The following is a 22,996-nucleotide window of genomic DNA, read 5'->3' as shown; positions in this document are numbered from 1 at the left end:
TCAGGACTGAATGCAAACTTTTGATGATTGTCTTCAAATCTTCCTGCCAAGTGATCACACCCTATAAGCCCTGATCTCAAATAAATACACGTCCTTCCCCACATCCACTGCTTGAGCTATACCGGTCACTATTCCCACCCACATGTTCCTTTCGCCTATCTCTCCAAGGTTTTGCACATTTGACTCAGAAAGTTGAAAGTTCTCCTGTACTCCCACCAGCATGCCCTGGGCTTCCTGTGGCAATAACTGAAGACCTATCTCTTCCAGAAAACCTCCCCAGATTTTAACCAATTACACAATAATCTATTTTCCAGTCTTCCATCATCTCTGGGGCTGAGTGAAACTGCATTCACACTGACGTGGGTTGAATGTGGTTATATTTTGGCATGTTTCCTCCCATTCAAAGGTGGTCTTAAAAATACATAACCCATCTGTTTGCATGTATAAATAAAATAATGAGGAAGAGTGCTGTGCAAAGCAGGGAATTGTTAGCATTTAGGAAGTTATAGACCATCTGCTTAAATATAGCTATTTATGAGGAAACGTTTTAAACCAGGGCTTCTCAACTGTGGTTCTGTTAACATGTTGAGCAGGATGATTCTTTGCTGGAAGAGTAGGGGAAGCCTGGGTCATCCTGTGCCTGATAGGATGTTTAGCAGCATCCCCAGAGTCTATTCACTTTGCCAATAGCAAATAAAATCCTTCACCCAGTCATGATAATCCCAAGCATCCCTAGATGTTGCCACATGTGCCCTGGGGGCAAAAAATCACACCAGGTTGATAAGCAACCCAGAGGGATAGGGTGAGGAGGGAGGTGGGAGGGGGGTCCAGGTTGGGGGGACACATGTATACCTGTGGCCGATTCATGTTGATGTGTGGCAAAAGCCATCACAACACTGTAAAGTAATTATCCTCCAACTAAATTAATAAATTTTTTAAAAAGTAAAAAAATAAATAAAACATAGAATGGCTGCTTGTTTGGAATATTCATCTTTATTCAGCAGATGAAACTCAGACCTACTGGCTGAAACGTTTGGGCCCCTTTGGCAGTTGGTCTTTTTCATTGTAGTGTAGTTGTGGAATCTCATAGCAATGTATTTACATGAGCAGCACTTCGTCTGTGAACATGTAAGAAGAATTAAGCGTCAACCTATGTAGACTCTTATATCTGTGTTTTAAGGGTTGTTTTTATTTTTCTGTTCAGAATTTTATTTTTCAGTCAGGTCAGTTTTTCTGTTTCCTGTGAGGTCATGTGCTAAAAAATAAAATAAAAAATGTGAGGTCATGTGCTAAAAAATAAAATAAAAAAATGTGAGGTCATGTGCTAATAAGTTCTCCAGCAAATAAAATCAGGGTCTATGTTAATAGCAGAAATGTTGAAGCAGTATTTCAGTGTCTAAAAATGTGTCTTGATTGTAAATTGTATAGAAACATGTGATTGATTATTGCTCTTGGTAGAAGGAATGTTCCCCCTCCCAAGCTGTCAAAGATATACCCAGATACATGCAGAATTCGTTGCCAGAGTGACGGGGACTACCTCTTAGCTTGGAGGCTCTGAACTGGGTGATGGGAACCAGAAAGGAGTCCCGTGAATAGCATCAGCCCTGGCCTTTTCCTCTATGCCCAGGTCACATCAGGTGTGATGGGGTCAGGCAGGTGGAGGGAAATAGCAGCCTCCCTCTTTCTTTCTGGGCCACCTTGGAGCTTTGGCTTTGACCCTGACCCCAGCTGTTGGCCAGGGTGTATGCATAGCAGCTATGCATGATCTGGGCAGTAACCTTCAATGGTTGGAAATCCCAATGGGATTCTCTGAATTGCAGAATGCTGTCGGCTTGATCTCTGAGTAAACAGAAGCTTGCACATTTCACGAATGAATTCAAGATATTTTATGCTACAAAGGCCTAGAGAGTAGGAAAGAGGGATGAAGGGAATGACTTGGAGAAGGTGAAGGGACTGACAGAGCTGTAAGGGATGTGAGAGCAAAAGAGCTGAGTGTTAACAGCAATAAAACATTATAGAGAAAGGGAATAATGTGGAGAAGTTCCAGCTGAGCCCTTATATATGTACACATTTTTTGGTCGGGAATGATAGTTGCTTAGTGAAAGATCTGCGACAAGGAAATAGGCCCAGAATTCAGTTCTGCCACTTACGAGCCTGGTGACCTGGTGGGCTCCGTTGCTCAGTCGTGTCCGACTCTTTGTGACCCCGTGGACTGTGGCCCACCAGGCTCCTCTGTCCATGGGGTCTCCCAGGCAAGAATACTGGAGTGGGGTGCCATTTCCTTCTCCAGGGGATCTTCCCCACCCAGGGATCGAGTCCACATCTCTTGCATTGGCAGGCGGACTTTTTACCACTGAGCTACCTGGAAAGTCCCAATTTTTCAATATAAGCTGTGCCAAATATCTTTCTGTTTATATCTGTGCATACTTTTCTGGTTATTTCCTGTAAATGAATTCTTAAGAGTGGAATTGTTGAATCAAAGATATATATGTTTTTAAGGGGTATTATAACTATTTCCAGATTGCTTTGTGGAAGGCTGTACCAATTTACACTTGTACCAGCTGTGTACGAGAATGCCCATTTTTTGGCATCACACGAACGTAACAGTGCGCTTTAATAAGCCTGACATGGCACTGAGTGGCTACTAGGTTGGCCAAAAGAGTCCTGGCTTTAAAAGTGCTCAGGTTGGAACTATGAGTCAAAATTCACAAGATGAATCAGTGAGCAAGATGACGAGGCATGCAGGTCAATTTAAAAACCAGCTAAGCAGCTCTGGGAAGGGAGAATCGAGGATAATAGCAGTTCATAGGATAAAGAGCTGGGATCAGAGTCGATGACAAGCTGATGTGGTCCTGGACCAAACTTACAGGCTTTTAAGGTACAGATTGAGGAGGGTAAGGGGCGGCACTGAAACATAGATTAGGCAACTCATAGCTGAAATAATACAATAGTGACTGCATTTTAAGAGCATTCTCTGAGCAAAAGGAAGTCAAAATTTATTTAACACCCAAGGCTTTTTTTTCTAGACTCTTCTCTGTATTCGATGGTTTGGGCTAATCATAGCAAATTCTTCACTGTTGAAACTGTTCTCTGTCTTCACATTTGAACCACTTTGTGAATTTGTGGGATTTTTTTGTTGCGTTTACACAGCTCTATCATTTTGACTATCAGCTATCTATTGGTAACATACAAACACAGAATTACTGTACCTTTTATTTTTGTTTATTAAACTTTTTATTTTTATTGGAGTGTAGTTGTTGTGTTAGTTGCAGTGTACAGCAGAGTGATTCAGTTGTACATATGCATGTGTCTATTGCCACTTCCTGGCAAATAGATGGGGGAACAGTGGCTGACTTTATTTTTCTGGGCTCCAAAATCACTGCAGATGGTGATTGCAGCAATGAAATTAAAAGACACTTACTCCTTGGAAGGAAAGTTATGACCAACCTAGACAGCATATTTAAAAGCAGAGATTATTTTGCCAACAAAGGTCCGTCTAGTCAAGGCTATGGTTTTTCCAGTGGTCATGTATGGATGTGAGAGTTGGACTATAAAGAAAGCTGAGCGCGGAAGAATTGATGCTTTTGAACTGTGGTGTTGGAGAAGACTCTTGAGAGTCCCTTGGACTGCAAGGAGATCCAACCCGTCCATCCTAAAGGAGATCAGTCCTGGGTGTTCATTGGAAGGACTGATTTTGAAGCTGAAACTCCAATACTTTGGCCACTTGAGGCGAAGAGCTGACTTATTTGAAAAGACCCTGAAGCTGGGAAAGATTGAGGGCAGGAGGAGAAGGGGATAACAAAGGATGAGATGGTTGGATGGCATCACCGACTCAGTGGACATGGGTTTGGGTAGACTCCGGGAGTTGGTGATGGACAGAGAGGCCTGGCGTGCTGTGCTTCATGGGGTCGCAAAGAGTCGGACACCACTGACTGATTGAACTGAACTGAACTGATTGTTCTTCAAATTCTCTTTCCATTTATGTTGTTACATAATATTGAGCAGAGTTCCCTGTGCTATACAATAGGTCTTTGTTGGTTATCTATTTTAAATATAGTAATGTGTACATGTCAAGTAACTTTAATATTAAACTATAGTTTTATGTGCCTTTGGCTTTTATCACAGAGTCTGCATTTTATAGATACTGCATCAAATGTGGTCATTTGACGTGTTTCCATGGGGGTTCCAACATAAGCTGTTTATGTATATGTTTGGAGAAGTGCATTCATACTTAGCTTTTTCCCTCCCTTCATCTGGTATCATACTTTTTGCAGCAGCCAACAAGGGATTGTCAAGTGTAAACCCAACAATTGGTTGTAAAGGCTACTCACGATGCTTCTGCAGGCTGTGGTCTGCATCACATAATCTTGTTTGCGAATATGGGTATTTTTTCCCCAGTACATACTTGCATTACACAGGTGTTTCATACAGGACAGTAAAGAATAAATGATCAAGTTTTGAAAAACGATGTGGCTCTGGAGCAGAGTCCCCCAGCAGTGTGAACTCCCTGCATCCCCAAGGAAAACAGCGGGACAAACAGGCGTGTGCAGCCCCTACAGAAGGTGTGTGTGTTGGGGGGGGGGGACAATGGCTTTGCATGGCTTCGAAAACATAGTTCTTTTCAGCAGGATATTTTTAAAGAAGGGACAGGCAGCTACCTACCAAGCATTTTAATGTAAATATTTTCAGGCACACGCGTCCTGGTGGCCCCCACAAGCAGGGGTGGGCATAAGCCTGCTTTTCTCTCCAGCCGCTGCCTTTCATGAGATCTCCCTGCCAGCAGTTTGCATTGTTCACAGCGGACGCGGCATGGAGATTCACAACTTACCCGTCGACTGTGTGTGTTTCCCTGTTGCTCTACCCTTCACAGTGGCTTACTTCTGAGCTTTTCTTGTCAGATGAAGAGAGATTAGCTTGCCTTCTGTCTGCTCTGCATCCCATAGTTTTGCTGTTTTGTTTTTCTTTATGAACAGCATCTTTCTAGGATGGGCCAAAAAAATGTACACGTATGTATATATCTTGGGGGTGAGGGACAGAGTCCCCTCGATTTGTTGAGAAGGGCTTTATAAGCATTCCTTTTCTTATTCAGATAACCATGATTGACAGTTTGGATAAGGCTTTAATCAGAAATTCTTTCTTTCAAAAATTCCAATAGAAGAATAGAAATAAATATGTTTTTGTATGTGTATTTTTGCTATCAGATATTATGGTAAAATGGAAAGTAGATTGTGAGAATGGGAATGTTTTGCTGGATTGGAAGGCAAAAATATATTCTTAGGGAAAGGAGCAGAGGTGTGATCAATACAAGCAGAAGTGTGGTGTAATCCTTACCGTCAATCACATTAAGTGCCTCCTGTGTGCAGCCTTGCCCAAGTGCTGATATAAACTATGTCATTTAATCCTCCCAGCTGATATTACTATGATTTACAAGTGAAGAAACAGGCTCATGGAGGCTAACAACGACTCAGTCACAGTGGTAGTAATTCATGGAGCTTGAATTTGACCCTGATTCTCTTGTGATCCTATTTATTTTTAGAGAGGGGAATGTAGCTATAATGAGAAAAAAATGAGTTCTAGTTTAGAATAAAGCTAGTGATGGACTTAATTGATCACCTCCTTTTATCTTTTATGAAACCTAGCTTTAAAAAAAAATCTTTCCCAAAGTATAATTGATTTACAATGTTGTGTTAGTTTCAGGTTGACGGGTAAGTGATTCAGTTATACATACAAGCATATATATGTATATTCTTTTTCAGGTTCTTTTCTAAGTTATTACAATATTAAGCATAGTTCACATGTATCCCAGTGTTCATTGTGGCACTATTTACGATAGGTGGAACATGAGAAAAACCTAAATGTCCATCGAGAGATGAATGGATGTGGATGAAAAAAATATATATACACACAACCAATATATATGTATACATGTATACAATGTATATATATGCAATGTGTATATATATGTATACAATGTGTATATATGTGTGTGTGTGTGTGTATATGCAATGGAATATTGCTCAGCCATAAAAAGGAATGAAACTGAGTTATTTGTAGAGATGTGGATGGACCTAGAGTCCGTCATACAGAGTGAAGTCAGTCAGAAAGAGAAAAATATTGTATATTGATGCATGTATACATGCCAGGACTTCCCTGGTGGTTCAGACCAGGGAAGCATCTGGTGGTAACCAGATGAACCAGGGAACCAGGTGGTAAAGCATCTGTCTACAAGGTGGGAGACCTGGGTTCAATCCCTGGGTTGGGAAGATTCCCTGGAGGAGGAAATGGCAACCCATTCCAGTTCTCTTGCCTAGAGAATCCCATGGACGGAGGAGCTTGGTGCAAGCTGCTGTCCATGGGGTCACAAAGAGTCGGGCACAACTGAGCGACTTCACTTTCACTTTCAGTGGGTGTATGTGGAATCTAGAAAAATGGTACAGGTGAACCTAGCTCCAGGGCAAGAATAGAGACAGCGTTGCAGAGACTGGTCATTTGGGGAGGGGAAGGTGAGGGTGGGACGAATTGGAGGTTAGGTTTACGTCCATACAGTACCGCGTGTGAAGCAGACAGCTAGCGGGAGCCTGTGGTAGAGCGCCAGGGGCTCAGCTCGGAGCCCTGTGATGACCCAGAGGGGTGGGATGGGGAGGTGGCAGGGGGATAGAAACTAACACTGCTGGTAAAGCGATTATACTTCAATGAAAAAGGTTTTAAAAGTGAGTATAGTTCCCTGTGTATGCCCAGTGTTTCTATTTATAAAGAATTATCAGGGAAACCTTGAATTTAAACTTGAATTTAAACCATGCAACAGTTTTTATAGTTCTTTATTTCAGTGCACCTTTAGGTAAGATCCCCTTTTCTGTGTGAGAAAAATCTATATATGTATGCACAATTTTATTTATACAAAATGTCTTCTAATTAGTAACTCATCTGAAATTGTTTCTGAATGACTCCCCTTGAAATTGTTACTAATAAAAATTTTTTTTCAGTAGAGCTTCAGGCATCCTTATGTGACCTTCTATGTCTAGAAAATAATAGAATTTTCATTCTCTTTGGTTCAAAAGAACTTCCCGGCTGGCTCAGACGGTAAGAATCTACCTGCGATGTAGGAGACCAGGTTCAATCCCTGGGTCCAAAAGATCCCCTGGAAGAGGAAATGGCAGCCCACTTCCGTGTTCTTGCCTGGAGAATTCCATGGACAGAGGAACCTGTCGGGCTACAGTCCATGGGGTTGCAAGGAGTCACACATGACCGCGTGACTAACACTTTCACTTTCTTGGATAAAAATCTTGAAGGTTAGCCGTAGACTGTTTGTACCCCTCTGCTGCGTCTGTTGGCCATCTTGACACCTCTTTCTCTGTTTTGCCTTTTGTCACGTCAACATTACTTAGTTGTACAATCCAAGTAAATGATTATTGGTCCAGTTTCATGTAGATGTTGTAAGGTCATTTACAGGACTGGAGCTGTTCCTTTTTTCTTCCCAGCGGACAAAGAGGGAGCCCTGAGCCCTTCTGGCTGTCCTTAAAGCCAGAGTCACAGATAGCCCCGGTGAAGGCACAGTGGTGACATGACCACTTGGAGGCAGCTAGCATTGTCCTAGGAGAAACCCCACACAGGAGCCTCTTAAATGCTGTCACATTTACCGTCTGTGGTTTAGTTTAAGATGGCTAATCCAGGAATGCTCAAAATAGGCTAAGAATTTGCTGATGACACATTTGTGATAACTCCAGCCTTGTTCTCAGCAAGGAGGAGATTTTCTATGTTGGCCTAAAAATTGTCTGTATTAAGGGTAAATTTAAATATGTAACTTTGTTAACACAACATCACCGACAAAGTAGCTGGTATATTCTGTTGTTCAGTATGTGTGTTTAGTGGCTGAGTCATATCTGACTCTTTGTGACCCCATGCACTGTAGCCCACGAGGTTTTTCTGTCCATGGGGATTCTCCAAACAAGAGTACTGGAGTGGGTTGCCGTGCCCTCCTCCAGGGGATCTTCCCAATCCAGGGATCGAACCCAGGTCTCCCGCATTGCAAGTGGATTCTTTACGATCTGGGCCACCAAGGAAGTTCAGTATAATAAGGTATTTTCATTACTCTGAACTTTGGAGTGAAGATCAAGATTGGCTCACAGGTTAGACTGCCTGAATGTAGCAGAGGACCTGGCGTGTAACTGTTTGATGAAGAGATGACTGAGCAGCAGTTCTGAATGTCTTGATCAAATGAATCAAACCAACAAGCATTAGTTTCGTGCTTTGGATGTTTGAGAAAGTAGCACTTGAGGCACCCTGATGTATATTCAAAATTGACTGAGGCTTCCAGAAGCTTGTAGCCTGGCGAACACTTTGCCATGAACAGAAATAACCATGCCCCAGGCAAATGTGAGGTATAGTGTCAAGTGCAGGGAGAGGATAGCTCTACCTGAGCTATCAGGCAGGGACTTGAAGGTTAGGAGCATCTCATGGGCCCTCTGGGATGAGGAGAAGTCCTGGAGGACAGAGGAGGCAGCAGAAGAAAAGGCGGGTTCACCCATTCCTGCTATGCTTATTTCTAATCATCCAACCCGTATCATCGTCCTGTTTGATTTTAGACCAGAGATTGTGAATTCCAATACTGCAAGGAGCCAAGCTGGTGTTATAGACAAGCAAAGCTGGCCAGGTGTAAGACAGTAGGTCACCTCTGCCCCTTGGTCGCCATGTGCAGGTACGGTCGGGCAGGGGTACTGGAAGAACAAGCAGTTGCCCTTCAACTTTAGCTGGTTGTTGCCATGTGAACTGCAAGCCCAGGGTTGCCATTTGTCTGATACTGTTTTTTCTCCAAGAAGCAACCCATCCAGATTTGTCTGAGAACTTTCCTGACTCTTAGAGATCAGCAATTAAATCGAATTGACAAACTGGGTGGCCTGCACTTTGGTGCCAAACCAATATCAGCTGCAGGCTGAGGGCGGCTCGCGAACTGTCACCCTGCAAAAATGGGTCTGGCACAGCAGTTCTGAAAATGTGGTCCCTGGACCAGCAGCGTCAGTCATGTGACTACTTCTTAGAAATGCAATTGCCAGGCTCCATCCCAGATCTACTGAATAAGAAACTCACGGTGGACCCTACAATGTGCATTTCCACAAGCCCTCTAGGAGATTTTGATGCTCGCTTAAGTTTGAGAATTTTTTTTTTAAGTTTTTAAGTGGCTGGGGAAAAAAAAAATCAAAAGATGGTTGCTATTTCATGATATATAAAATGACATAAAGTTCAAATGTCCCTGTCCATAAATAAAGTTTTATTGGCACATAGCCATGCCCATTCATTTATGTATTGTCTGTGGCTGTTTTTGCCCTGCACCAGCAGAGTTGAGTAGTCCTAGCAAAGACCAAATGGTCCACAAAGCTTAAAATATTTATAGAAAAAAAGATGGAAAGCTGTGTCTCCTGGGGTACAGAGTCCTGTGCACTCCATGGAGTGAGTGGCCGCTTGAGTCCCTCTCTGCCCTTCTGTGGCCTCCGTCACAGAGCTGTCATCCATGCCCATGGGGCCATCCTGTCTGGCTCCGCCTCCTAACGCTGCCCCTGCGGTCCTCCCCCAGCCCCTGCCAGCCACCTGCATCCGTCCTGCTGTTTCTCCCTCCTGATGCTGAGGCCCAAATGCCTCAATAAATTGCATGAGAGTCAAGCTATGGGAAAAGCTGGTGACACGTATACTGCAATTTCTGTCTGAAGTTGTGTAATTTGAATTCCCTGGTAGCTCTCTACAAGGCCTTTAGCATGAAGTTGTGTAATATGAATTCCCTTGTAGCTCTCTACAAGGCTTTTAGCATGAATTTCCATGGAGCAATTAGGGTGTGTTTCATAAAAAGTTAACAGTTAGCTATAACACTGTTTGGGACAGAAAAACTTGTTTGCACTAGGCTTCACTTGGGACAGAATGCCTTGATAGTGCCTCCGTGATTGACAGCAGGATTACTTTTTTAAAGAGTTTATTATATTCTGCTAATGTTTATTTGAAAGAGATTGCAATGATGTTTTATAAATGGCTCTTAGTCAACATATGAATGGGATAGTCTCTCTAGAAGACAGCTTGCCTGCAAACAAACTAGCAACTTAAGCTATTAACTTCCACTGACTGACAGTTTCGAAATGGGGTTGTAGGAAAAAATGGTGCATGAATGTTTCCAGACATCAAATTAGTTAGATAAATGAACTTTGAATTGGAAACCAGGCCTTCTAGTTAATAAACACAGTGCGTATTATTTTACGGCTGTGTCTTGTAAGACTGCGCGAGTTGTTCCAAAAAGCAATGCTCTGTCCTATTTTCTATTATCATAATATTCCTGGTTATATCAGTTAGCAAACCTTAGAAAGGGTTATCTTCAAAATATTTCACATCAAGATGAAGAGCATTCATGTGTTCTACATTGTGTCCACGTGGGTCTTCCAGAACCTTCCACCCTCTTCTGTAACACGGGTCAGACAGGAAAAAGATCTTCCTTCCACATAAAACAAGAGCTACTGAACTCAGTTTCCACTGCTTGATGCTCGAAAGTAAGTCTTTCTGGCTTACTTCACTCTGTATGAAAAACAGGTATTGAATGTTAATGCACATATGTGCAATCTAGAGAAATGGTGTAGTTGATCTTATTTGCAAAGCAGAAATAGAGACACAGATGTAGAGAACAAATGGCTGGAAACCAAGCGGGGGAGGGAAAGGATGGGAAGAGTTGGAGACTGGGATTGACATGTATTCCCATGGGATTGACATGTGTAGACTAGGTAACTAACGAGAACCTACTGTACAGCCCAGGGAATGCTACGCAATGCTCTGGGTGACCTAAACGGGAAGGAAATCCACAAAAGAGGGGGATATATGTATGTGCTCACTCACTCAGTCGTGTCTGACTCTTTGCGACCCCATGGACTGTAGCCTGCCAGACTCTTCTGTCTATGGGATTCTCCAGGCAGGAATATTGGAGTGGATAGCCATTCCCTTCTCCAGGGGATCTTCCCGACCCAGGGATCCAACCTGTGTCTCCTGCACTGCAGGCAGATGCTTTACCAACTGAGGCACCAGGGAAGCCCCTATAAACAGGCCACCAACTAGTGAATATATAAAATTTCTCTTTGAAAACTTGTTAGCATCTTACAGAACTTAGTTTTATTATCCCCATTTAGATCAAAATACAGAAAGCATCAAGGGGTTTCAATTTGGGTAAAAAGCAATAAATAATAAGTGAAATGGTCTTTTGTCACTGTCATTCTGGGAAGTAGCAGTTTCGTTTGTGATTGGATTTCTGTAATAAACATGCATTTCCATCTTTCATGCGCGACGGTTTCCAAACAGACATTTTACTCTTTGAATCTCACAGCAATCTTTCTGACAATTTCAGTTTTCTATTGCTGTTCTACCAAACTGCCACAACTTAAGTGGCTTGAAACAATACCCCTTTTTGATCTCTCAGTTCTGAAGGTCACAAGGCAGGTGGCTGAGTTGGATTTCCTGCTTTGCATCTCACTAGGTTAAAATCAAGGCTTTCTCTGAGCTGCCCTTCTTGATGGCGACATTGGGGAGGGTCTGTCCTGCTCAACTGAGATGCTGGCAGAAGTCAGCTCTTGGAGGTTTGTCGGGCTCAGATCCCTGTGTTCTTGCTGGCTGAAGGTGAAGGGCCATTCCTATCTTCTCGAGGCCTCTGTTTCTATGGCTTGCAAAGCCCTTGCACCATCTTGAAAGTGAGCTAAACGGTCAGACTCTCCTGTACATCTGTCCAACCCCAGCAGTGAAAGTTACCTCTGCTTTTTAGGACCCTCGCGAGTATGCTGGGCCCATCTGAATAAACTAGGATGATATTTCCCTGTGCCTCTCTACACATCTACGAGGCCCCTTTTTTTCAGGGAAGATCACATATTCACGGGTTAGAACATCTGCGGTGGTGGTTTAGTCACTAAGTTGTGTCCAACTCTTGCGACCCCATGGACTATACCCCACCAGACTCCTGTGTCCATGGGATTCCCCAGGCAAGAATACTGGAGCGGGTTGCCATTTCCTTCTCAAGGAGATCTTCCCCACCCAGGGATCAAACTCAGGTCTCCTGCATTGCAGGTGATCTCTTGCATTGCAAGCAGATTCTTTATGGACTGAGCCACCAGAGAAGCCCCTCGAACATCTTTGGGGGCCCGTTTTTCTGCCAACCACACTGTTAGGCAGGATTGTTATCCTCAGAGAGGACAGCAGAGAGGCCACCAGCAGTCCCTCGGCCCAGGTGGCAGCACCCGGCCTATCTGTGGACCCATTTCTGGCCTGAGCCTCTTCCAGGTACAGTCTTCCAAATGGGAAAACAGTGTTTTCAAGATGAAATAGTTCTTTATTAGGTGAGAGTATTGCTTCTTTGCATTCAAAGGCAGAGGCACTGTTACCTATTTCTTCCTAAACATCCAACTTAAAACGTCCATAGGCATCACTTTGCCCCTAGGACCCAATCCTTTGGCCACCTGATGTGAAGAGCTGACTCATTGGAAAAGACCCTGATGCTGGGAAAGATTGAAGGCAGGAGGAGAAGGGGACGACAGAGGATGAGATGGTTGGATGGCATCACCGACTCGATGGACATGAGTTTGAGCAAGCTCCAGGAGTTGGTGATGGACAGGGAGGCCTGGCGTGCTGCAGTCCATGGGGTCGCAAAGAGTCAGGCACAACTTAGTGATTTAACAACAAGGCATCACTCAGGGGCTCAGTGACCTTCTTCCCGGCTGTTGGAGGGAGTCTGAAGATGCTGGGGTGAACCCCGGCCCAGGCACCTAGCCAAGGCCTTCTTCTCACACAGCATGCCACATCACAAGCCCCATTTTTGTGGTGCAACCTCACTGACAACGAACGTTCAGGAGGCGCTGGTGCCTCGTGTGCAGGGTGACAGGCCCATGGCACTCGGGCTGCGGGTGGTCTTTTAAATGATCAAGTCCCTGGTAGCCATTGGCCTCCTGCCCCGGGCGTCCTGATGTTGCTGAGCCATCAGCAGGCAGCCGGGCAGAGCTTGAGTTTGTCCGTCCCTCCTGATAATGGAGATGTCTGAAGCAGGGGGTGGGAAGGGAGGGCAGCAGAGGTCTGGGGATCAGCCCACAAACTGCTGGGCTCTGACGTCAGGGGCCCATTTCAGCAACACCATCTCACCGCACTGTTTAGCTCCCAAGCCACTGTGTCACCACGAGGTGGTTAGGGTCCAGCCGCCAAGCCCAGAGCAGTTAAGAACCATTAAGCAGCAGAACAGACTGTCCTCAAGTCCCTCCCACCCTGACTCCCCTCCCCCTCCCCGGCACGGTGCTCATTTCTATCTCTGCAGCCCCTCTCCCATCACCTTGTAATTGACATTGCTCTGCGTTGAGCTCATCCACTCTTCCTCTTGTTGCACACTCTCTGCCCTCTGATCCCATTTGGATTCTTTATCACTAAGGTCCCAAGAAACCGAGCAGGAGAGCAGGCGTCCTCTCCAGTGACCCGAAGGGGCCAGGAGCCAGACTGGGAACTGGCAATCACTGGCTGTCTCAGCCAGCCCCCAGTGTGAGTGGTCCAGCTCCCAGCCTCCTCTCAGCAGGGGAGCAGAACCCTCTATGGCCTGGTTCCCGCCTCACTAGGAAGGGGTCCTTTATGCAGCCACTTGCATGTGTGGGATGCGCGCCTCTAGGAGTGAATTTTCCCCAAGTTCACCTTTGCATTGGATTGAGGAGAGGTGGTAACATAAGAATTGAAATTTAGATGGGTTATGTTTGAGAAACCTGCATCATGATGCTTTCCAGATTGCTTTCTGTTAAGTCAGGCTTTGGGCTCCTCTTACAACCCAACAGTAAACAGATGACCGTTTTCCACTCAGAATCTGCCATTGTCCTTAGATGGACACAGAGCATGAGGAACTGTAATCCTGTAGTGTACAGATGCATGGAGGCAGAATAGCACTGTTTCAATGAATTAATGAGACTTTAAGATGCTCTGATTCTGTCAGTTCAATCAGTTCAGTTGTGTTCGACTCTGCGAGCTAGTGGACTGTAGCACGCCTGGCTTCCCTGTCCTTCACCAACTCCCAGAGCTTGCACAAACTCATGTACCTCAAGTTGGTGATACCAGCCAACCATCTCATCCTCTGTCGCTCCCTTCTCCTGCCTTCAATCTTTCCCAGCATCAGGGTCCTTTCCAACGAGCCGTTCTTTGCATCTGGTGGCCAAAGTATTGGAGTTTCAGCTTCAACATCAACCTTTACCAATGAATATTCAGGACTGGTTTCCTTTAGGATTGACTGGTTTGATCTCCTTGCAGACTCTCAAGAGTTTTCTCCAGCACTGCAATTCAAAAGCATCAGTTCTTTGGCATTATGGTCCTACTCTCACATCCATATGTGACTACTGGAAAAAACTATAGATTTGACTAGATGGACATTTGTTGGCAAAGTAATGCCTCTGCTTTTTAATATATTGACTATGTTTGCCATAGCTTTTCTTCAAGGAGCAAGCATCTTTTAATTTCATGGCTGCAGTCCCCGTCTACAGTAATTTTGGAGCCCAAGAAAATTAAATCTCTCACTGTTTCCGTTGTTTCCCCATCTATCTTCTATGAAGTGATGGGGAGCAGATGCCATGATCTTCATTTTCTGAAAGTTGAGTTTTAAACCAGTTTTTTCACTTTTTCTCTTTGACCTTCATCAAGAGGCTCTTTAGTTCCTCTTTGGTTTCTGCCATAAGAGTGGTGTCATCTGCATATCTGAGGTTATTGATATTTCTGCTTGCAATCTTGATTCCTGCTTGTCCGGCATTTTGCATGGGCTTCCCTCATAGCTCAGTCAGTAGAGAATCTGCCTGCAATACAGGAGACCCTAGTTTGATTCCTGGGTTGGGAGGATCCCCTGGAGAAGGAAATAGCAACCCACTCCATTATTCTTGCCTGGAGAATCGCATGGACAGAGGAGCCTGGCAGGCTACAGTCCATGGGGTCTCAAGAGTGAGACATGACTTAGCAACTAAAACACCACCACCACTCTACATATAAGCTAAATAAGCAGGGTGACAATATACAGCCTTGACATACTCCTTTCCCAACTTGGAATCAGTCTGTTGTTCTATGTCCAGTTCTAACTGTTGCTTCTTGACCTGCATATAGATTTCTCAGAAGGCAGGTAACATGGTCAGGGATTCCCATCTCTTTAAGAATTTTCTACAGTTTGTTGTGATCCACACAGTCAAAGGCTTTAGCGTAGTCAATGAAGCAGAGGTAGATGTTTTTCTGGAATTCTCTTGCTTTTTCTATAATCCAATGGATGTTGGCAATTTGATCTCTGGCTCCTCTGCCTTTTCTAAATCCAGCTTGAACATCTGAAACTTCTCAGTTCATGTACTGTTGAAGCCTAACTTGGAGATTTTGAGCATTACTTTGCTAGCTTGGGAGATGAGTGCAATTGTGTGGTAGTTTGAACATTCTTTGGCATTGCCTTTCTTTGGAATTGGAATGAAAACTGACCTTTTCCAGTCCTGTGGTCATTGCTGAGTTTTCCAAATTTGCTGGCATATTGAGTGCAATGCTTTAACAGCATCATCTTTTAAGATTTGAAATAGCTCAGCTGGAATTCCATCACCTCCGCTAGTTTTGTTTGTAGTGATGCTTCTTAACGCCCACTTGCCTTCCCATTCCAGGATGTCTGGCTCTAGGTGAGTGATCACATCATCGTGGTTGTCTGGGTCATGAAGATCTTTTTTGTACAATTCTGTGTGTTCTTGCCACCTCTTCTTAATGTCTTCTGCTTCTGTTAGGTCCATACCATTTCTTACATGCCAGTATTTTCTTGAAATGTTCCCTTGGTATCTCTAATTTTCTTGAAGATATCTCCAGTCTTTCCCATCCTATTGTTTTCCTCTATTTCTTTTCATTGATCTCTATTTCTTCAAGATGCACTGGCTAGAGTAGTCAAAAATGGAAATCTGAAATGCTGCAAATTTAAGCATTAGTGTCCTGCCAGTAGCAACAGCATAAAGAACTTGAAATAAGAACATCACACATGCCAAAGAACAAGTGGTTTTGCCTTTTTTTGGTGGGAAAGGAGAAGTGGGCTGGAAACCTGTGAACCCACTGTGCAGAGCAATACAGTAAGAAAAAAACAGTGCAAAAAATAACCTCACATTTTAACACAAAAACAGCTTCAAGCTACATTCTATATCTTGCAAAAGCACTTCCTACCTGAGGATAACATGCGCCATTCTGCACATTTTAACAAGAGGTTTGCTAATGTCCTTTTCCCAACAGAGAAGAGTATCAGTGACTCATGAATAAACATTAGCATCATTTACGTAATAACGAAAAGGCTCCAAGCCAGGGACGCCCGTCATGGTGCTGCGGTGCCCTCATCCTTACTGTGTTATTCTCCAGTTAATTCAGTTTTGTCCTCTCTCAACTCCATGATGCTCATATCTTCCTGACTGTGCAACCACTGCACTAATATTAAAGCGGTAATCAAGATTGCCTCTAAATATTCATAGCAATAAATGACTCCCTCGTGCCCTGTGAGTGCCAGACCTACAGCCTGAAGCATTTATTTAGTGCCAGGGAGGGATCTAGTTATTTCAGAGTCCCTGGAATGCAATATTTTAATATTCTTGTTCTGCTTGAAAAATTAGGTTCCTGTGAGCTTCTGGTATCAACGGTGGAGATAAATGACTTTGGCTCTGACTGATTATCGTCCTTGCAAGGATAACCTAGATGTGGTGATGGGTGTGTATTTGGCTGTGGTCCCCACTTCTGATTTTTAATGCAGTTCCCTTCCTTTCTGCAGGTTCTCTCACCTTATTTCCACTTAATGGTCAGGTTAAGATTTTTCTAAGTTATTAAAAGTTGGCTATTATTTGAAGACATAGAAAAAAAAAATCATAAGCATTCCTCCATCCATAGAAATCTACTTTTGTAGACTTGGGATATTTTGTAGCCATCAAGGATGAAACAGTTTAAATCCAGATTTGGGTGAGCCCCCAGTTACACAAATTAAAGAATGGCAGCCTAACATTTTAGAGTAAAACATGAAATTAGATCATTTTTATGATCCCTTTATTGGTGTTATAATATTTCTCATAAGTAACACATAGCAGAGAAAATAATTTACATTGCTGTAGGATATCATTTAAGAGGTTATTGTGAATAAAAATGCTATTAACACGGACTAAACAAATAAAGGCAACCCAGCGAATAATAATGAGAAGAAAAATACTATGCTAATTTTAAAAAATCACTTTTAAAACGTGTGTTTATATTTCCAGGTAAGAGGGATGTGCTGGACAAGTGCATTGTGGGAGACTTCAGAAAAAGCACAGGGCAGATGAGGGTCCCAGTGACAGGCAGTGGGGTCCAGCCAGAGCTGTACTTTGTAGACCTGCCTGGGCAAGCCATTTGGGAGAGCCAGCCTAAACTCATTTCCACGAGGAACTTATAAGGAGAGCAGCCTCAGAAGAAACTAAATGTGCACTTGGTTCTGGGCTTCTAGCTTCCAGAACTGTGCAAAAATGAATTTTTGTTAGTTAACCTACCCAGCCTGTGATACTTTGTCTTGGCAGCCTTAGCAAGTGAATACAGGGTGGCTTCTAGGATTCTGGAAATACTTTGACTTTTCAATTGGGTGGTAGGTACCCTGGTGATTATTTTATTGTTGTTTTTTAAATTATACTTTTATATAAATTGTATATTTTATATATTCTTTTGGATATACTTTTCCCAATTAAAAAATAGAATTATAATGACTGTCAAGACATTTCTAGCATAGTGATAAGCATTTAATTGTTTTATTCAGCAAATGCAGTTCTTTAAGCTTTCATAAGATATGGTTTTATTAGGGCAATCAATATGTCATTTTTAAAAATGAATGCTGTATTTAACCAGTACTAGTTCATCATCTCCTATGTCTAAAAATCAAAAGAAAATGGGATGAATACATGCTTTTAGACTAAAAAATCTTTAGCAAGGAGTGGTTTTTAGTTAAAATAGCTCTCTGTTTAGCTTCTCCATTGAATTTGCCTATACCAATCAGGTCTCAACTAAAATATACAGATAAAGCTCTTACTACCTCCCTGGGGAAAAATGTATTCATTTGAAATATGTTGACATTGCAGCATTCTAACAGCTCCTGTAGGGACTTTATGTGGAATTAGTACAAATGTTTGTGTTTAAGTTAGCTGAATTTTTCAGGAAGTCAAGAGGATGCTGCACATATTTAATTTTTATTCACAAATGTAATTGTCAATATTTGTCTTTAAAATAATTAGGTGTGAGAAAAGAGAAAAATATAAAATAGTGATGTATGCCATATCTTAGGCAAACACAATTTGTAATTAAAGTAATTATTTTCACACATATATATAAAATAGACAAACATATGCTGTTCGGACACATCTTGACAGAACATTGAGATGTATTTTTGTTCTGCTCTTTTGTTGCAAGAGTAATTAATGATCTTGTTTTTCTAAGATATAATTAATGAGTACAAATTGTAGACCTTGGAGAGAACTCTCTGTATGTGTTTGTAATTAAATCCCAGTGTCAGGAAGTATGGGTAAATTTAGGTAAAAGTCCTTGTGGCAGACTCGAAAGCAAATCCAGGGCTGAGAAACACTTTTTTTGTCTGCTCTATTAAAATCAAAGTAAGTTATGCGTGTTTAGGAATATTGAGTTTAAAAGTTCAGCAAATGCTCAGAAATCCATACAATTCTTAGAAACACCAGGGAGTATCAAAATATAGCAAGTAGGAAGTGTGGTTTCACTAGATCACTGATGTTCGTATTGTCATTAGAATGAATCCATAGAAAACAAGGTCTGGGCTTCCCCGGTGGCTCAGTGGTAGAAAGTCCACCTGCCGATGCAGGAGACACAGGTTTGGTCCCTGCTCTGGGAAGATCGTGCATGCCGTGAGGCAGCTAGGCCTCTGACAGCCATGGAGCCCGCGTTCTCCAGCCCTGAGCCCACGTGTCGCAGCTGCTGAAGCCCCAGGCGCCCTGCAGCCTGTGCCACTAGAGAAGCCACCGCGGTGAGAAACCCGGGCATCGCAAGGAGGGCATAGCCCCGCTCGCCCAAGCTGGAGGAAGGCCCATGCAGCAAGCAAGACCCAGCAGTCAGAAATAAACAAGTAAATACGATTATTTAAACAAATAAGATCTGTTTAAACCCAGATATAATACTTAAGTATTTTATGTATATGAATGTCCACCAGTTTAACTCTCAAGCTTAAGTAACTACTTAAAAAATAATGTCACCCATCAATTAATTGAGAAGAGCTTTCTTTAAAAAAAAATAACAACTTATGCTGGCACTTAGTTTTATCCCCCGAAAGCACCAACATTCAAAATAGTGTAGTACTCGGGCAGTTATTGGATGATGCAAGTTTCAGGCCTTTATTACTGACTCAGGGGTGCACAGTGAAGATGGAAATTTCTGTGAACCCTGTGAAAATAAATGTTCCACATCTGAGCTGTCTAGCAGAGATAACCAGTAGCTCCGTGCTGCTTTAGAGTCTTGAAATGTGTCCAGTGCGACTGATGAATTGATTTTTAATTTTGATGTTGCTTTAATTAATTTAAATTTAACTAGCCATATGTGGCTAATGGTTACCATATTAGATATGGGAAATTACAAAAAGACATTCCAAGGGCTGCCCTAAAATATAGTTAATAGTGTCTCACCCTGGTTATATGGCATTAGTTAATTCAAGTTATAATATTATCCCCAAACTCGTGTGACCTTCTGTTGTGGGTTCTATTTCAATTTTGTTTCATCTAAACTCATTATTTTAATGTTAGTTATTGGAACTTATTAATACAATCCATTTATCTCTTATGAGCATGTGATTCTTCATAGACAAGCTGAAATGCTGTCTTGTAAAAAAAAGTCCCTTGAACTTTGGAGTTATAATTTTGTCATTCAGTCGCTAAATTGTGCCTGACTCAGCAATCCCATGGACTGCAGCATGCCAGGCCTCTGACCATTGTCTCCTGGAGTTTGCTCAAATTCATGTCCATTGCGTTGGGGATGCTATCTAACCATCTCATCCTCTGCTGCCCCCTTCTCCTTTTGGATATAATATATTCTTATTGAATAATATTATAATAGTTATAATAGTGTCTTTCAAACATGGAATGTTAGAGAATTATGTCTAAACTTATTCTCCTCTTGTTGAAGCATGAATCCAGATGAACCTATACAGGCAGACAAAACCAATACCCTGAAGTCAGCAACAGTAATTTAATGTGGGTGATGATGTTTGAACAAGATTGAAATTTCACTTGCAGCACCAGGGCAAGACCGCCTGGGAGGAGCTGGTGATCTTGAGTTCACGTTCTCAGTTCTGTCCTAACCCATCTCTCCTCCACTGTGATCTTTTTAAGTTGCTAAGCAGCCTTCGTTTCCTCAGTGGGCTGTGATGGCATTTGGTCCTTCCTTACCTTAACTGCTTCCCTGGTGGCTCAGATGGTAAAGAATCTGCCTGTGATGCGGAAAATCCAGGTTCGATCCCTGGGTTGGGAAGATCCCCTGGAGAATGAAATGGCAACCCACTCTAGTGTTCTTACCTAGAGAATTCCCTGGACAGACGAACGTGGCGGGTATGGTCCGTGGGGTCACAACAAGTCAGACATGACTGAGTGGCTCCACTTTCTTTCTTCTTTACCTTGGTTGCATCATTTGTGAATTAACTCATCCTCTGCCCTTCTCCCATCCACCTGGACAGCGGGCAGTACTGCCTGTCCTGAGCTGAGCACACCAACTATGGTGAGCTGAGTCAGGGCGTGGTCATGCTGGGTGAACTCTCTCTCCACCTCATCAGAATGAAAGCACAACATTCACTTTTCAAAATCAACATTAAACATTTTAGAAATGCCTGATGGACATGTGATGCCTCCAATTGAAATATGTTAGCTGGGGGGGCAGAGGGAGTTGGAGTTTGACTGCCCATCCCCAGAATCAGGGGATTTTACATCTGAGGATGTAATAGGCAGGGAAGCAAGGAAGAGGCTTTGTAGAATAACTGTGGGATGGCAAATAGATTTTGACTTGGGTAAGGATGTTGCATCACTGACTTGGGCTCATCGAGAGGGATGTGACATGTTCAACCACCCTGGTTTACATGGGGGCTAACCTGGGAGAGGGATGTGGGTTTAGGGACAGTACTGCATGGCTGTATTCTCCAGGGGGGGCAAGAAACTTGTTGGGATTTCTGGGGCAGAACAGTGAATATAGATGCCTGCCCCCCACTGACAGACTGGCAAGCACAGACTAGGGTTTCTTGGGACCCAGAAGCAAGGTGGAAGAAGGTGTCTGCCTAGCAAGAAGAAGATGTAGAGCTGTTTGCCCTATTCATTCATTGATCCTTTTCTTCACCAAATGTTAACTGAGCTTCTGTTATTTGTCTGGCACCATGGAGGATAAGGAAGGGGACAGAGGATGAGATGCTTAAATGGCGCCAACAACTCAATGGCCATGGATTTGAGCAAACTCGGGGAGATCGTGAAGGACAGGGAAGCCTGGCGTGCTGCAGTCCATGGACTATGAATGAGTCAGACACGACTGAGTGACTGAACAACCAAACAACAAAAGGGACATAATAAACAGGTGGACCCACAAATCAATATACTGAATTATAATGAGTAGGAAGGGAGTTCTTCCTTCCGGGGAGGGAGGGGGCAGGAGGCTGGAAGAAAGAAGACCTGGGGAGAGGTGGGTGTCATTAGACCAGGGAGTGAGGTAAGGCTTCTTTGGATCCTTGATATTTAAGCTGATTCTGGGTAGTTGGAGAAAGCATTCGAGGCAGAGGGAATGTTGCCTCAGAGCTGCCAAGCAGCCTGGTGTGTTGGAGGAGCTGGCAAAGTCAGTATGGCTGGAGCTGGGTGAGCCAGGAGGAGAGCAATGCAGGTGGGTGTGGAGGGCCAGGAGGGCATGTAGGCATGTAGGCACTATAGTCCACGTTAAAGGGTGAAAAACAGTGAACAGTATGGAGGTTTCTCAAAACCTGAAAAGAAAGTTACCATATGGCCCAGCAGTTCTACTCCTGGGCATATACCACCCCCCAAAAAAACAAAAACACAAATTCAAAAAAAAAACAGATTCACTCCAATGTTTACAGCCACCTTACTTACAAAGGCAAGATATGGGAGCAACCTAAGTGTCCATCAATAGATGAGTGGAGAATGGATGGATATACACAATGGAATACTACTCAGTCATAAAAAGGAATGAAAACTTTGCTATTTACAGCAACGTGGATGGGTTTGGAGGGTAAATACTGTATGATATCACTTATATATGGAATCTAAAAAATACAACAAGTTAGTGAATACAGAAAAAAAGAGTAGACTCATAGATACAAAAAACAAATTAGTGGTTTGCAGTGGGGAGAGGCCATATGGGGAAGGGAATTAAAGGTACAAACTATTAGGTATAGTATAAGCTACAAGCATAGAGAATATAGCCAGTATTTTTATAATAACTATAAACAGAATATAACCTTTAAAAATTGTGAATCACTATGTTGTACACCTGTAACTTATATAATATTTTATATCAACTATGATTAAGTAAAATTTTTTTGAAAAAAAATTTGCATATTATCATCAGTGTGCTGGGATGTCAATGTACTATCATCGATAAGGGTAGATGGATGAGGCTGTGATTTTTAAAATATCTTTGACCTGCCATTGAGGAGTGGATGGGAGGAAAGCTCAGGTAGGTATAGAAGGACTTGGAATAGAGGGTTTTGCAGCTTCCAGGAGGTTCGAATCAGAGCAGGGTGTGGAGATGTCAGACCTAGACCACAGGAATTGTGCTTTGGAGGGTGACTCAACAGGACCTTTTCACGGATTGGGTGGAGTTGTTGAGGGAGACAGACTCCAAATTTCTGACATGAACCGTTGGGGAAAATGCAAGTGTCTTTGCTGGAAACAGAGAAACCAAGGAAGGAATAAATTATGAGTCAAGAAGGACCCGAAGCCTACGTGGCCCACGGAAAGGTGAACAGAGGCCA

At 43.0% G+C, this 22,996-nt stretch overlaps 1 protein-coding gene across 2 annotated transcripts in view; it reads left to right on the top strand.

Moving 5' to 3' along the window:
- ADAM12 (ADAM metallopeptidase domain 12) overlaps nt 1–22,996 on the top strand; it is a 387,837-nt gene that overhangs the window by 87,984 nt on the left and 276,857 nt on the right. The gene's annotated exons all lie outside the window — the stretch shown is intronic.

This window comes from Dama dama, chromosome 15 (genome assembly GCF_033118175.1).
Source record: "Dama dama isolate Ldn47 chromosome 15, ASM3311817v1, whole genome shotgun sequence".
Taxonomy (NCBI): Eukaryota; Metazoa; Chordata; class Mammalia; order Artiodactyla; family Cervidae; genus Dama; species Dama dama.
The sequence above is the reverse complement of the archived record's forward strand: the minus strand, read 5'-3'. Positions and strand labels throughout refer to the sequence as shown.